Source organism: Hyaena hyaena, unplaced genomic scaffold, assembly GCF_003009895.1.
Source record: "Hyaena hyaena isolate Hyena2069 unplaced genomic scaffold, ASM300989v1 scaffold_6, whole genome shotgun sequence".
Lineage (NCBI taxonomy): Eukaryota > Metazoa > Chordata > Mammalia > Carnivora > Hyaenidae > Hyaena > Hyaena hyaena.
The window spans coordinates 6,109,287-6,123,720 of NW_024080638.1; the positions used below are offsets into that span (position 1 = coordinate 6,109,287).

Here is a 14,434-nt window from a genome sequence, read left to right on the forward strand (position 1 = left end):
TCTCTCTCTCTCTCTCTCTCTCTCTCTCTCTCTCTCTCTCTCTCTCCTTCTCCCCCTCTGTTCCACCCCAACTCATTCTCTCTCTGTCTCTCTCTCTCAAAAAAAATAATTAGTACATTTCTAATCTTCTAACATGTTTACTATTCTCCATAAGTCCTTAAAACTCTCCAAGCACAATTTGGAAATCTCATTCCTAAATTCTCAGTAACTTGGAGTGAATTCCATTCCAATCTGGGAACCCAGAGCACACACTGCCTCTTCACCCACCTTGAGCTTTGGTTCCAACCAATATTTATTCTTCTCTTTTGGATTCAAAGATCTTTACTTGATGAGAATGATAAAAGGAAAATAAGGGTAAGGATCCTTTCTCCATGTTTTCATGAAAGATAATCTTTGGTAACTGATGGGCAGAATAAGCTCCCCATCCCCAAGATGTCCAGATCTTAATCCCTGGATCTTACATGTTATCTCATCTGTAAACATATTACATTTTTTGGCAAAGAGGAATTAAGATTGCACAAGGAAATAAGCTTGCTAAACAGCAGATCTTAAAATGAGAAGAATATCCTGGATTATCCAGATGGTCCCGGTGTAATCCCAGCTTTTTGAGGACAGAAGAGATTTAGAGATGCTGCATTGCTGAGTTTAAAGATGGAGGAGGAGACCATGAGGCAAGGAATTCAGGTGGCCCCTCAAACTGGAAAAGGCAAGGGAATGGATTCTCCTTTAGAGCCTCTGGAAGGAAAAAAGCCCTTCTTACTCTTTGATTTTATCCCTGTGAGACCCATTCTGGGCTCTGACTGCCAGAATTGTAAGACAATAACTTGGTGTTTTTAAACTACCAACTTTGTGATAAACGTGCTACGGTGGCCATAGAAAACTCATACATCAACCCATTCCAGGCCTTCTTCCTTGCCATCTTCCACTATTAAGTCTGGAAAGTCCAGTACAGACAGTCCCCAATTTACAAGGTTTTGCCATTAGGATGGTGCAAAAGTGATACACATACAGTAGAAACCATACTTCAAATTTTGATGTTTTTCCAGGCCCGTGATATACAGTAGAATCATCTCTCATGATGCTGGGTAATGGCGGGTACAGCTCCCAGTCAGCTACGTGGTCACAGGGGCAAACGACTGATACACACTCACAACAATTCTGCACCCTCACAACCACTCTGTTTATCACTCTCCATACAGTATTCAATAAATTACATGAGATGCTCAACATTTTAGTATTAAATAGTCTTGCTGTTAGATGATTTTGCCCAATCATAGGCTAACATGTCCTGGGCACATTTAAGGCAGGCTAGGCTAACCATAGTATTGTCAACTTATGATAGATTTATCAAGACGTAACCCTGTTGTAAGTTAAGGAAGATCTTCACTTGCTAAGACAACAGTTCTGTGGTTTTATAATCCATTACCAAAAACACGATGGTGACCTAGATACCAGTGTCACCAAAATATGGTGATCTGGAAGTCCAGATGACCTTGACCACTGAAGAAAGTGCTTTGGCTACCAAGACATGCTCTGCCACTGGAGCCAGACAGTATTTTCTCCAGAGGTAGAAGGGAAGATAATTCTTCCAGAGGCAGAAACCTCTGTATGGTGTATGTTCACCTGTAGTCACGTCCGATGTGAGAGCTCTCCAGCTACACAGCACTATCTTTACATGACACATGTACACACAAACTCTTTTCTCAAGGTGTCTTCATAGCAATAGAGTGTTGCATCCAGATGACTTTCCAAACTTGGTCATCCATTCTACCTGGAACCAATTCCCGCTACGACCTCAGTGTCCTGGCTCCTGACAGCAGAAGTCTCAAATCACCTCAATCCCAAGACCCACTACATTTTCTGAATCAGAACAGGTGTTATTTTTTTCAGAGGATAAAACCCTTATCTTAATACAGTAAGAAGGTTCCTTTGCTTTCTAATCCCCCTGAGGAAATTACCCGGTTTGTGCATGGTCTTGTGATTCTCAAAAATTTAACTTCACTTTTTGGTCAGTATTGCTTCTCTCCCTTGCTTCTCTAAATGACTCCTTTCCCCATGCCACCCCCACTTTTCCTCCACCATGAAACCATCAGGAAAGCAAAGCAAGAACTTTGCCACATATTTGATGTAGAGGCCACTTTTGGGCAGCAGACTTGAGCAATGGAAACATGAACAAGGCAAAAAGGTCCACAGGCTCATTAAGTGACCCATCTTGAAATAGCCATAGGCCCTACCTGACCAATTACAACCAGGCCCAGTTCCTAAGATTACTAAAAAAGGGAAAATTCCATACATTCCTATACTCCCTTGCTCTATCCCATCACTGTGGCCCCCCACCACTGCCTCATGGAAGATAGTCTTTCCTTTGCTGTCCTGCCTGCCTCTCCCTTTCATGTACTTGAAAAATGTCTACCTCTTTTATCCTGCCTTGGGTGAATTCTTTCACTGCCCACACCACTGGCCCCCACCCATTGGAATGCTCCACATTTGGTGACACCTCCCCCCATCCAATCGGGTCAACCACATTTGGGTCATGCATGAATGAGATTTTCAGGAGAGGGTGGAGAGCTTATGTACCACCATCATCTTGCCCTATACTCCCCTTCAGCTGGGTGGGCAGGCTGCAATCCTTTCCCACAAACTTCTCCCTTTTTATCCTCACCTATGTGCCCTCCGTGGAGTTTCTAGCCTAAGGTAATTAATTTCCATACCACCATAAATGTTCCCTTGAGTAACTCTATTCTCTTTCACCTCTGTGTTCCAATCTTATGTTTCATGCCCCAGAGTCTCTGGAACCGTGTTCACTGAGTTTATTACTCATGCTTTGTACTCTTGTACCCTGAGTTCATCAATCATTAATATGTCCTAGGTGCTGTGGGACACGAAAGATGCTCCATGTGACTCAAATCCTGCCTTGTAGTTTACTCATCTAGTTGGGACACTACCAGATAACGATGCTGTGAGATAGGAAGTGGTATGTGCTTTAAGAAAAGAATTGATAAGGTCCAGTGGGAGCTCTGAAGTGGGCAACATGTCACTTCCAATTTGAAGGCAGGCTTCAAGGAGGAGGGACTTCCAAGCTGGGCCTTGAAGAATGAGAACAATTTAGAGATGTGAAGAAGGGGGTGGGGTGGCAATTTGGGCCAAGGAGGCTAACCTATGAGCAAAAAGTTCAGAGTTGTGATAACACTGGGTGTATCCATGGAGAAGAATGAAGTTTGGCTTGGACACGCACAGCATGGTGGGTGAAGAGTGTGAGATAAGACTAGAAATGTAGGTGGGGCCAGACCTTGGAGGATTCTCACATTAGCAAACAGGATTTGGACTTTCAGCTGTAGTCAATGGGTATCTTCGAAGTTTGGTGAGCAAAGAGTAAAGCCACATACTTATTTATTTATATTCAAGGTTTATTTTGAGACAGAGAGAGAGAGAGAGAGAAAGAGAGACAGCATGGGTAGGGGAAGGGTTGAGAGAGAGAGAACCTGAAGCAGGGTCCAGGCTCTGAGCTGTCAGCACAGAGCCCCATGCGGGTCTCGAACTCAGGAATCATGAGATCATGACCAGGAATTGTGAGGTCATGGCCTAAGCTGAAGTCAGATGCTCAACTGACTGAGCCGCCCGGTGCCCCACCACATACTTTTTAAAATGTATAATAGCCACTCACTAAAAGAAAATTGGTATTCAGTAATTTTTTAAAATGTCTTACTTGTGGAGTGCCTGGGTGGCTCAGTTGGTTAAGCGTCTGACTTCAGCTCAGGCCATGATCCCACGGGTTGTGGGTTCGAGCCCTGCATCATGCTTTGTGCTGACCACTCCAGCCTGAGCCTGCTTTAGATTCTGTGTCTCTCTCTCTCTCTCTCTCTCTCTCTGTCCCTCCCCTGCTTGTGCTCTGTCTCTCTGTCTCAAAAACAAATAAAACATTAAAAAAATGTTTTATTTGTTTTTGAGAGAGAGAAAAGGGCACATGAGAGTAGGAGAAGGGCAGGGAGAAAGGGGGACAGAGGATCTGAAGCAGGCCCTGCGCTGACAGCAGAGAGCCCGACGTGGAGCATAAACCATGAGATCATGACCTGAGCTGAAATCAGGAGGCAGATGCTTAACCATCTGAGCCACCCAGGCACCCTATGGCCTTCCTCTGCAAGATCCGGTGGTTAGGAGAACATCAGCCTTAGAGCCAAACAACACACAGTCAAATCCGGCCTCCCCCTCAACTAGTTGAGAGATTGGACCAACTTCACCTTTTTCAGGCTCAGCTGACTCACTGATAAAAATTCTATTACAACAGGATCTACCTCAGAGGGTTGCTGTAATGCTTAAACAAAATAGTAAATGATACGTACTTAAGTGACTCACAGAGCAAGTGTTCAGGACATGTTAGGGCAGAAGAGCACAGTACTGTCTTCTCTACAGCCTGGAAAACACATCCCCTACCCCCAGTTCTCGTGCCCAGACCAAACTATTAGATAGTTGATACTGGCTTTTCCATAGCTCATCATAGGCATTACTCTGTCGATTTTGCTCAAAGCGTGGATCAGGGAGCGAAGGAAGAAGAGGGCCTAATTTCCTAAGTGGCTCCTCTCTCCTTGCCCTCTATTTACACTGGGCTTGCACATTTACATACCCGCAGAGAACAGACAGGTATGTAAACAAGTGCAGCAGGCCAGGTAAGATGTGTGACAAATTGAAGAGTAGGATTTGATCCTGGCCCCATAAAATTGCCTTTGCTTACACTTCCTGGGGTGCTGAGGGTGGTAGACTATATGCAACAAGTCATAGTTTGAATTATAAGAATGCTTGCAATGTCACCTTTGTGAGGAACGTGAGTCAATTCTTGACTGATAACACTATCGACACTAGGTGGGACCTGGTAACCACTGACCTGAGCTTTTTATCTCAGGGACGTGGTGAATTGTAACCAACACTGTTACGCGCGTGTGAGCTGCACTACTGACAGCTCTGAGGAGAGTTTGTGGACACACACAGAGATGTGACGGACACTATGCATTTAAGTTTTTTTTTTTCTTTCTTTTATCCTGTCTAATTGTTTAAAATTCCTTATTTCCCTTAAGAAATTGTGCTTAGTGTCATATGTTCAAGTAAAAGTGTACAAAGTAAAATGTACAACTAAAACCCCTTATAAACCATCTCTTCAGAAATCACCTCAGCAAGAGTTTGATAGATTTTTTTCCGGGTTGATTTTATGGCGTACGCATGCATACTGTGTTTGTTTCCTGGGGCTGCTGTAACAAAGCACCACAGACTAGGTGACTTAAATAACAGCAATTCGTTCCTCACAGTTCTAGAAGCTGGAAGTCTGAGATCAAGGGGTCAGCAGGGTAAGTTTCTCCTGAGGCCTCTCTCCTTGGCTTGAAGATGGCCGTCTTCTACCTCTGTCTTCACATGGTCTTACTTGTGTCCTAATTTCCTTTTCTTATAAAGACATTAGTCATATTGGATTAGAGTCCACCCTAAAGACCTCATTTAAACCTTAATTACCTCTTTAAAGATCTCTTCTCCAAAAACAGTCACATCCTGAAATACTGGGCATTAAGGTTTTAACATAGGAATCGGGGGATGATGTACAAATTCAGCCAGCAACACACACATGTAGTAATTCTTATAATAATCCTTCTTCTGCACAGTTCTACAACTTTCTTTTTTCACTTAAGGTAGTTTCAACACATTTTCAAGTCAGAAGATTGTGTATCTTCCTGAGGAGGCAGAGAGATTGAATATTTAGCCCTCTCATCTATATATGGTGAGAGAGAAGAAGTTGGGAATGGCCATTGGGTCAACAACCAATAGCGTGAGTCAAAAGGATACACTGGCTCTGTACTGCCTCTTCCTTCTCCTTCTAATTGCTTTTATTACTCTGTGTGTTCATCTGACCTTCACGTGATTTTCTGATGCTTTTTCTTCTTCTCCCACGTTAAGTTGGCGATTGCATAAATTATGCTCTGCTGTTTCTATGATGGGTCTTCACTAAAAAATGCTGCTATGTCCTTGCTTTCTGTTCTCAGCTCCCTTGTCTTCCTTGTTTTATCTCATTCAGTTGATTTATGACTACATTTTTTATCTCGCTCTTTCACCTCAGTGGAAAGTGCAAGGCGTGTGTTATCTGAAGGCCCCTGCTGCTTCCTGGGATGTATTCTCCAAGTCTCCTGTTTGATTCTCAGTAGTATGACTGGTTTCTTTTATTTCCCTCCTTGTGTCTTTAGGCTCCGTTTATATTCTGCTCCTCCTACTTGCAAATGCACATTGATGCCCTATGTTCAGCCTTTCAGCAGGTGTGTGTGTGTGTGTGTGTGCGCGCGCGCGCGTGTGTGTGTGTACATGCACACATGTGCACAGGGGTCTTGAGAAGTTGGCATTTGTGAATTTTCTCTCAACTCTCTTTCTCTGGAACTTGACCTTGTCAGGGTCCATCCTGTGGGCCTGCCTTCAGTTTGTAGAGTGTTCTCATTTCCTTTGCAGGCTCCTTAATTCCCCTGAGCATTGCTTTGATGTAGCAGTCAAATCTATTTTAGTGCTTTAAAAACTTTTTTTTTAATGTTTATTTATCTTTGAGAGACAGCATGAGCAGGGAAGGGGCAGAGAGAGAGAGGGAGACACAGAATCCAAAGCAGGCTCCAGGCTCTGAGCTGTCAGCACAGAGCCTGATGCTGGGAGATCATGACCTGAGCTGAAGTCAGATGCTTAACCGACTAAGCCACCCAGATGCCCCTATTTTAATGTCTTTAATGTGATCCTTAGGAAAGGTTTTCTTACTTCAAGACATATATAAATATTCATCTGTTTATGGAAGTGTATTTATTATATTTTTCCAAATGGCTAGCCAATGTTTCCAATATCATTTTTAAAATTTCCCAAATCTTTCCTACTTATATAATTTGCTGGACAGTGTTTATACACATAACGGATATAGTATACTGAATAGTGTACAGACATAGAACTTTTCTAGGTTTTTCTTTCTGTCTCACTAAAATAGCTCTTCCAGTTATATCTATTTTAAGAACACATATATTCACAAACATATTAGATTATGTTGCATTATATATATTTGTTGCATTTATACATATTTGTTGCATTATATATATATGCATTATATATATGTTGCATTTATACATATTTACATAATATATATAAAATTTTAGCTTTATAGTACAGGAAATTGAAAGTTGCATAAATAAAAGCTCCCACCACTCTCACCTCCCACTTATACTTCATGTACAAGTTCTAGTCATAATGCTGACCTGCTTAGAGCACAACAGACATGCCCTAAACAAGAAAACTTAGGGACAGCCTCTCCTGCCTGTGGGAAGGGCCGCAAGAGCAGGGCAAAAGGACTCATGCTATGACTCAAGAGTGAGAAACTTGTCTAAAGTTATCAAATCTTTATTTTACTATGGCAGACAGGGCAAAGTCTCACATAGATTTTTTTTTTAATGATCAAAACAAATGACCCCAAGATTTATCTTAGGGAGGGAGCACTGTTTGTTTTAAAAACATTTCATGGTCCGGTTAGATATATCAAGTTGGTTCTCGGGCCACAAAGCCTAGTCATGAAGTGTAAAGAGGGAGTTCAATTGCTTTATGAGAACCAAAAGAGTAATTTTAGACTCCTCTGAGGAGAAGACAGAAACAAGGAAGAAGAGAGAAAAAGCAGAAGCCAGCGATACAGTAAAATCCCCAGGGGTGGGAGAGCTAAACAGGCTTTTAAGAGGCCACCCAATATTCAAAGTTGAGTTGTTACTATTGTTTTGATGTAAGTTCCCCCCTCTCTCCAGGTTCTTGGCATTATCTGCTCCTTAAAAAGCCTGTGGGGAGTAGAGGACAGCAGCTGTGTTCATATCCAGCTCCACGTGTGGTCACGGATGGTCCATAATCCAAACTTATTCAGCAGAAACATGAACCAGATCAGAGGTAACCATGAGCGAGTACGTTCCTCAAACTGTTGCAAAACCTTGGGGAAGATCATTGATTTCTCCACATTATAAAACGGGGATTTTAGATTATACTAAATCTTGCAAGCAGGGTGATCCCAGCTGTAGTTATCCAAAACGTCGCTGACTTTATCTGCGTTTGCCTCTCAAAAGAACTGGCATCACTCCGATCTTTGGGGAAATGCATTGCTGTGTTGCTCAGTTTACCTCCCAGAAACAAGGGGAGAGGGAAGGAAGAAACAAAATGTCAAAACCTCTGTTAGTTTTTCTAATGGTCCATTCTAAGCAGAACAGATGAGACAGAATTACGTTTTTCTCTTTGTGAAATGTGGCTAATCATATTAGCTTCCTCACACAATTGTGGTGAAGATTACATGATTAGTGGTATATGTACAGCGCTTTAGAAGTGCCTGGCACACAGTAAATCCTGTGTACGTTTCCTATTATGAATATTTTTAAGGTTTATTTATTTATTTTGAGAGAGACAAAGAGAGTGATAAGGGAATGGGCAGAGAGAGAGAGAGAGAGAGAGAGAGAGAGAATCGCAAGCAGGCTGTGCACTGCCAGTGCAGAGCCCAACATAGGGCTCAAACCCATGAATCATGAGGTTATGACCTGGGCCCAAATCAAGAGTTAGACGCTTAACTGACTGAGCCACCCAGGTGCCCCTCTTATTATGACTATTAATACTGCTGTCATTATGACGCCTAGTAGAATAAGGAGAATTGAGCTGAGGGACTCTAAGAGGAAAGGAGGCAGAACCTTCAGGAGTAGGGAGAGGTGTGCCTTGCCTTCAGCTCCCCCTTTACCTCAAGCCTTCGACAAGTCCACCAGGCATGGAAAACAAATGCTTGTGGGGAGTTTCAGGAGGTGGGGCCGTTGTGGGGCAAAGCATCACAGAAAAGGAGCCAAGTTATGGAGTAGAGAAGAGAGACTGGCTTCAGCAGTTAGGATGTAAATGAAGCCAAGAGTGTGAGGAAGCTAGAATTTGAACTCACAACCAGAAATGACTAGGAGTCAATAAGTTCACCAGGAATCTGCAAAGATAATTGGAAAGGACATTGAGCTTCCTATTGAATTTGGAATTAAAGAAATCATGCCAATAGGAAAAAAAAAAGCCAAAATAACATTCAAGTGATTATCTCAGCTGACCTAAGCTCACATTAAACATAAAATGCACAAGAAAGTTAAGAAATCACTTGTTGAGGGACCCTGGGTGGCTGGCTCAGTTGGTTAAGTGTCCAACTTCAGCTTGGGTCATGATCTCGTGGTTCGTGAATTAAATAGCTCGGGTCATGATCTTGTGGTTTGTGAATTAAATCTTTCCCCTTTTTTCTCTCTCTCTCTCAAAAATAAACATTTTTTAAAAAAAGAAATAGCTTGTTGAAAATATATCAGATAAACATTTCTGGGAAAGTGGTCACTTCAATGTAAATTTAAAATTTCCCTTCCAGCCTGTACTCATTAAAATAAATAGAAATATCCCCAAAGAGAGAGGGCCCCAATCTCATACATATTAGGAAAATTGGCTGGCTATGAGTCAATTCACACCAAAATGAAAACTGGTACTGGGAATTCAAAGCATTAACATTTGAGTTGGTGAGCATTGCTGGCATGGGTAAGGGACAAAACTCTAAGAGTTCTACCATTACTACCCAACAGAGAGTTGAGGTGGGTTGTGGGATAGTACATTCCTCTGTAAAATATTAAGAAGGCTACAGAGAACACTGAGTAAGTGTTCTTACTCAGTAGATTGCTTCCACTTCGGGACAGGTCAGGTCTGTAGGGAAGCTACAGCACAGGAGTGACCTGGTGGGGTGTCCGGGGGAGACATGCCAACCAACAAGACCAAGCACTAGCATCTCCCTAGCCAGGCTTGCACCAAAATGGCTGCCTTTCCTCAAAGTCAAACAGACGTATGGAGATTCATCGCACTGTTCCCCCAGCCAGAAAGACAGGATCCCAAATCAGTGAAGTTACTCACAGCTATGGGATTTTTAACAACTTCTGAAAGGAAATGCCATTTCCCAAAAGATTACCAACAAACAATAAATAAACTAATGGAATATAAGAGAGAGTCCAGAAGTAGAGGAGTCAATTAATATAGTCAATTAATTTTTTATGAAGTTGCCAAGGTAAAGCAAATAAGGAAAGAATAGTCTTTTTCAATAAATTGTGCTACTGAAATTCCTTATCTTACACTATATATACATCAACATTTATGACTCACTATACACAAAAATTAACACAAAATAAATCATAGACTTAAATGTAAAAGTCAAAACTATAAATCTTCTAAAAGAAAACATAGTAGAAAAATTTTTCAATCTTCGCCTAGACAAAGACTTTTTTTTTAAGATTTTATTTTTAAGTAATCTCTATGCCCAATGTGAGGCTCAAACTCAGATGCTGAGATCAAGAGTCATACACTCCATCAATTGAGCCAGCCCGGTGCCCCCTAGACAAAGATTTCTTAGATAAAACACAAAAAACATGGACCATAAAAAAAAAGAGAGAAAGAGAGATAAATTGGACTTCAAAATTTAAAACTCTACTCTTCAAAAGATGCTGTTAAGAAAGCAATGGTCTGGGAGACAAAATTCACAGTATGTCTATTTGCCAAAGCACATATACCCCAAATATATAAAGAATGTTAACAGCTCAATAATGAGAGAAGCAACTCAATTTTTAAAATACACAAAAAGTTTTAACAAACACCTTGCAAAAGAACATATATGAGTGGCAATTAAGTGCATGGAAAGATGTTCAACATGATTAGTTGTAAGGGGAATACAGGTTAAAACTGTAATAACATGCCAGCACATACCTACTAGAATGGCTGAAATCAACAGAATGGACAATAGCAGTGGTTTGGAGAGAATATAGAAGTCCGAGAATATAAAAATCTATGCCATTTTGGAAAACAGTTTAAAGTTAAGTATATGCTTACAGTATGTTGTAGAAATTTCACTACTGGGTATCTACTCAAAGAAAAATATGTCCACACAATGACTGTGCATGAATGTTCATAACAGCTTTATTCATACTGGCCCCAAACTGGAAACAACCCAAATATCCATCAAAAGTGAATGGATAGGGGTGCCTAGGTGGCTCAGTCATTTAAACATCCAACTCTTGATTTTGGCTCTGGTCATGATCTCACAGTTCATGAGGTTGAGCCACATGGGGTTCTACACTGGGCATGGAGCCTGCTTATGATTTGCTCTCTCCCTCCCTTCCTCGCATGCACATGCTCTCTCTTTCTCTCTCTCTCTCATAAGAAAAAAAAAGTGAGGGGGGACCTGGGTGGCTCAGTCAGTTAAGCATCTGACTTCAGCTCAGGTCACGATCTTGCAATTCGTGAGTTCGAGCCCATGTCGGGCTCTGTGCTGACAGCTGGGAGCCTGGAGCCTGCTTCAGAGTCTGTGTCTCCCTCTCTCTGCCCCTCCCCTGTTCACGCTCTGTCTCTCTCTTTCAAAAATAAACAAACATTAAAAAAAATTTTTTTTAAGTGAATGGATAGATAAATTGTGACAGAGCCATATAACAGAATACTCCTCCGCATGAAAAGGGAACCATTGACACAGGCAACAAAATGAACGGATCTGAAAAGCATATGCTGTACTAAAAGAGCCAGACACAGAAGACCTCATACATATACATATGGCCCTCTGGAAAAGACAAATCTAATATAGAGAGAAAGAAAGCAGATCAGTGGTGCCTGGGTCTCTCCATGACGAGCGGGGATTGACGGGGAAAGCAGAAATGAGCTATTTGGGTGGAGACGAATGTTCTTGTACTTTCTGTGGTGGTGGTGACATGCGTGTACACTTTTACCAATAGTCATTAAACTATAACTGCAAATAGGTGCTTTAATTGTATGCAAATATACTTCAATAAAGTCCATTTAACAAAAAATAAATTATTTTTATTGAAAAAAGCTACATGATACAAAAATCTTATCTTTATGATAATAAATAGGAAGCTGGACCAGCCAGCTTGGTAGATAGGGAGGTCAGATACATGTATAAATTCCTTATCTTACAAAAGAAGTTATTAATGGATAATTAGAGATTCAGATTCTGGTCAAGATAACAAGCTGAGCAAGGGCTGCTACTTCTCTCCCCTGAAGGTGCAAACAGAAATGTGAGAGAGGGGTGGATAAATTCCAGAGCCTAACATAAGACTGCAAGAAATTCTTGAAGAGACACAAAGTGCTTGGGTCTTGGTGAGGGAGGGAAATGGACTTTGGAAACCTAAGAGTAATAAAAGTAATACAAATGTTTATTATTTGCCAGGCTCTCTTCTAAGTCTTGTGTATATATGTTAACTGATTCAATCCCCTGAACAATTCTGTCAGGTGGGAATTATTATCCCCAGTTTACAGATGAGCAGACCGAGGCAGGGTGAAGCTAAGTAGTGTGCCTAATATCACACAGCTAGTAAGGGCCGAGAGAGGATTTAAACCCAGGCAGCCAGGCTCCAGAGTTAGGGCCCTTGTCTCTGCACCCTGCGGCTTCCCATTATAGTGTTAGGCGCCATAGGGTGAGGGAATGGCTGAAGGAACACACTCTCCCCCTGCCATTTCCTTCTTTGGGTGGAGGAGGGCAACACCCGCAGAAGGTCAATGGGAGAGGGCGCTTCTGTTCTCCACAGCATCTTCTGATCATGACAAGGTGCGGCCGTGATTGGCCCCTGATCATTACCTGGCTTCTCCCGCCATCTGTGACTAGGAAATTACAAACTAGGATGCCACCCTGCAAAAGATCTGTGCCTGGATAAAGTGGTTTAGGGACTGCCTAAAGAATGGGATTGACTGGAGTCCTTGGGGGCGCACTATTGTGCTGAGCAGGGCCCCCCCCATCCCACTCAGCTGGAGAAGACGACAGTGCTCAGGTTTTCATCTCTTCCCAGAGACAGTGGCCCTCAGGCACAAGGGAATTCTGAGCTCACAAGAAAAAACCAATGAGACACCTGAGGAACGTAAACACTATAAAATACAGATGACAAACTGAAGAGCTGACACCAGAGGAAGCAGAGTTAAAGGACCAGCAAAATAAATATCAAATTAAGATTACAGATATCCTTGGAAATGCAGGGGGGGAATTAGAAAAGAAAAACAGATGTTATGAGGAAGAAACAATGCCATGTGAGAAATAACGTTAGGTAAATAACTTTCATTTCATTGCCACCTAAATAAATTATGGCCAAAATTAAAAAACAAAATGGGTCCTTAGGGATGCCTGGGTGGCTCAGACGGTTAAGCATCCGACTTCGGCTCAGGTCATGATCTCACCGTTCGTGAGTTTGAGCCTGCTTCACATTCTGTGTCCCTCTCTCTCTCTGACCCTCCCCTGCTCACATTGTCTGTCTCTTTCTCTCAGAAATAAATAAAACATTAAAAAAAATTTAAAAAAGAAAGCTGTAGTGGCAGCTCAATTTTAGGCAAAATAGATTTCGAACTCTTCATTCCCCTCCCCTTCCAAAAAAAAAAGAGACTACAGGAAAAATAATGATGTCATGTAATTGTACAAGTATAGTAGACCCAAAAGACATAATGGTTATGAGCATATATACATCTGACTACTTCGCCTTAAAATATATAAAGCCATAACTGATGAAACTAGGGAAGAAATAGATAAAACCACCATTTTTGGAAGAAGTTTGACATTTACTCAGAAACTGTTAGATCACACAGATTTAAAAAATTGACTACCAGTATAGAAGATTTAATAAATATATGATTGAACATTTTAAAACCAGGATTTAGCAACATATTTTATTCTAAGCACATCTGAAAGAAGAGCCTTACTATAGCAATGATTCTCAAAAATAGGAAGTCTCATTGAGAAAGAGTCAGAATACTAACTTATAAAATGAATGATAGAGGAAATTTATAGAATCAGAAAAATTAAAGCCAGTCTAAAAGCTTAAAACTCTGCATGAAAGAGATGAAATTCTAGGACAGTTGGCTAAATAAGAATGAGACTCTGATGTCAACATGAAATACCTATTTTTCCTTTCCTTTCCTTTTTTCTTTCCTTTCCTTTCCTTTTTCCTTTCCTTTCCTTTTTCCTTTCCTTTCCTTCCCTTCCCTTCCCTTCCCTTCCCTTCCCTTTCCTTTCCCCCCAAGTACTAGACCCTGGCTCACACAGATTTGTCTCCTTTAATTCTTAGAACTAATATTTAGTAAGTACCTACTGGGTGCCAAGCACTCTTTCACATCACACCTAATTCCATCTTTACAACAACTGCATGAGCTAGGTACCATTATTATCCCCATTTTATAGAAAAGGAAACTGAGGCATGGGGAAATTAAGAATCTTGCTCAAGGTTACCCAACTTCTAAGTGTGCTGTAAGTAAGCACTTATTTATATTAAATATTAGACTATGAGCTGTAATAGCATCATCATTTTATTTATTTATTTATTTTTCCACTGGCCATTGCCATTATTCTGTTTTAAAGATAGTAGGGCTAAAATCTAGTAAA

General features: G+C 41.3%; 1 protein-coding gene across 2 annotated transcripts in view; it reads right to left on the bottom strand.

Moving 5' to 3' along the window:
• SUSD1 (sushi domain containing 1) overlaps positions 1-14,434 on the bottom strand; it is a 243,638-nt gene that overhangs the window by 15,914 nt on the left and 213,290 nt on the right. The window contains exon 19 of one of the 2 annotated variants that reach the window (XR_005529944.1): positions 7,196-8,150. The exons of the other annotated variant lie outside the window; for it this stretch is intronic. The gene's annotated coding sequence lies outside the window, so the exon portion shown is untranslated. Of the gene's footprint in view, positions 1-7,195; positions 8,151-14,434 lie in introns of those variants that run through there. 2 annotated transcript variants of the gene reach the window in all.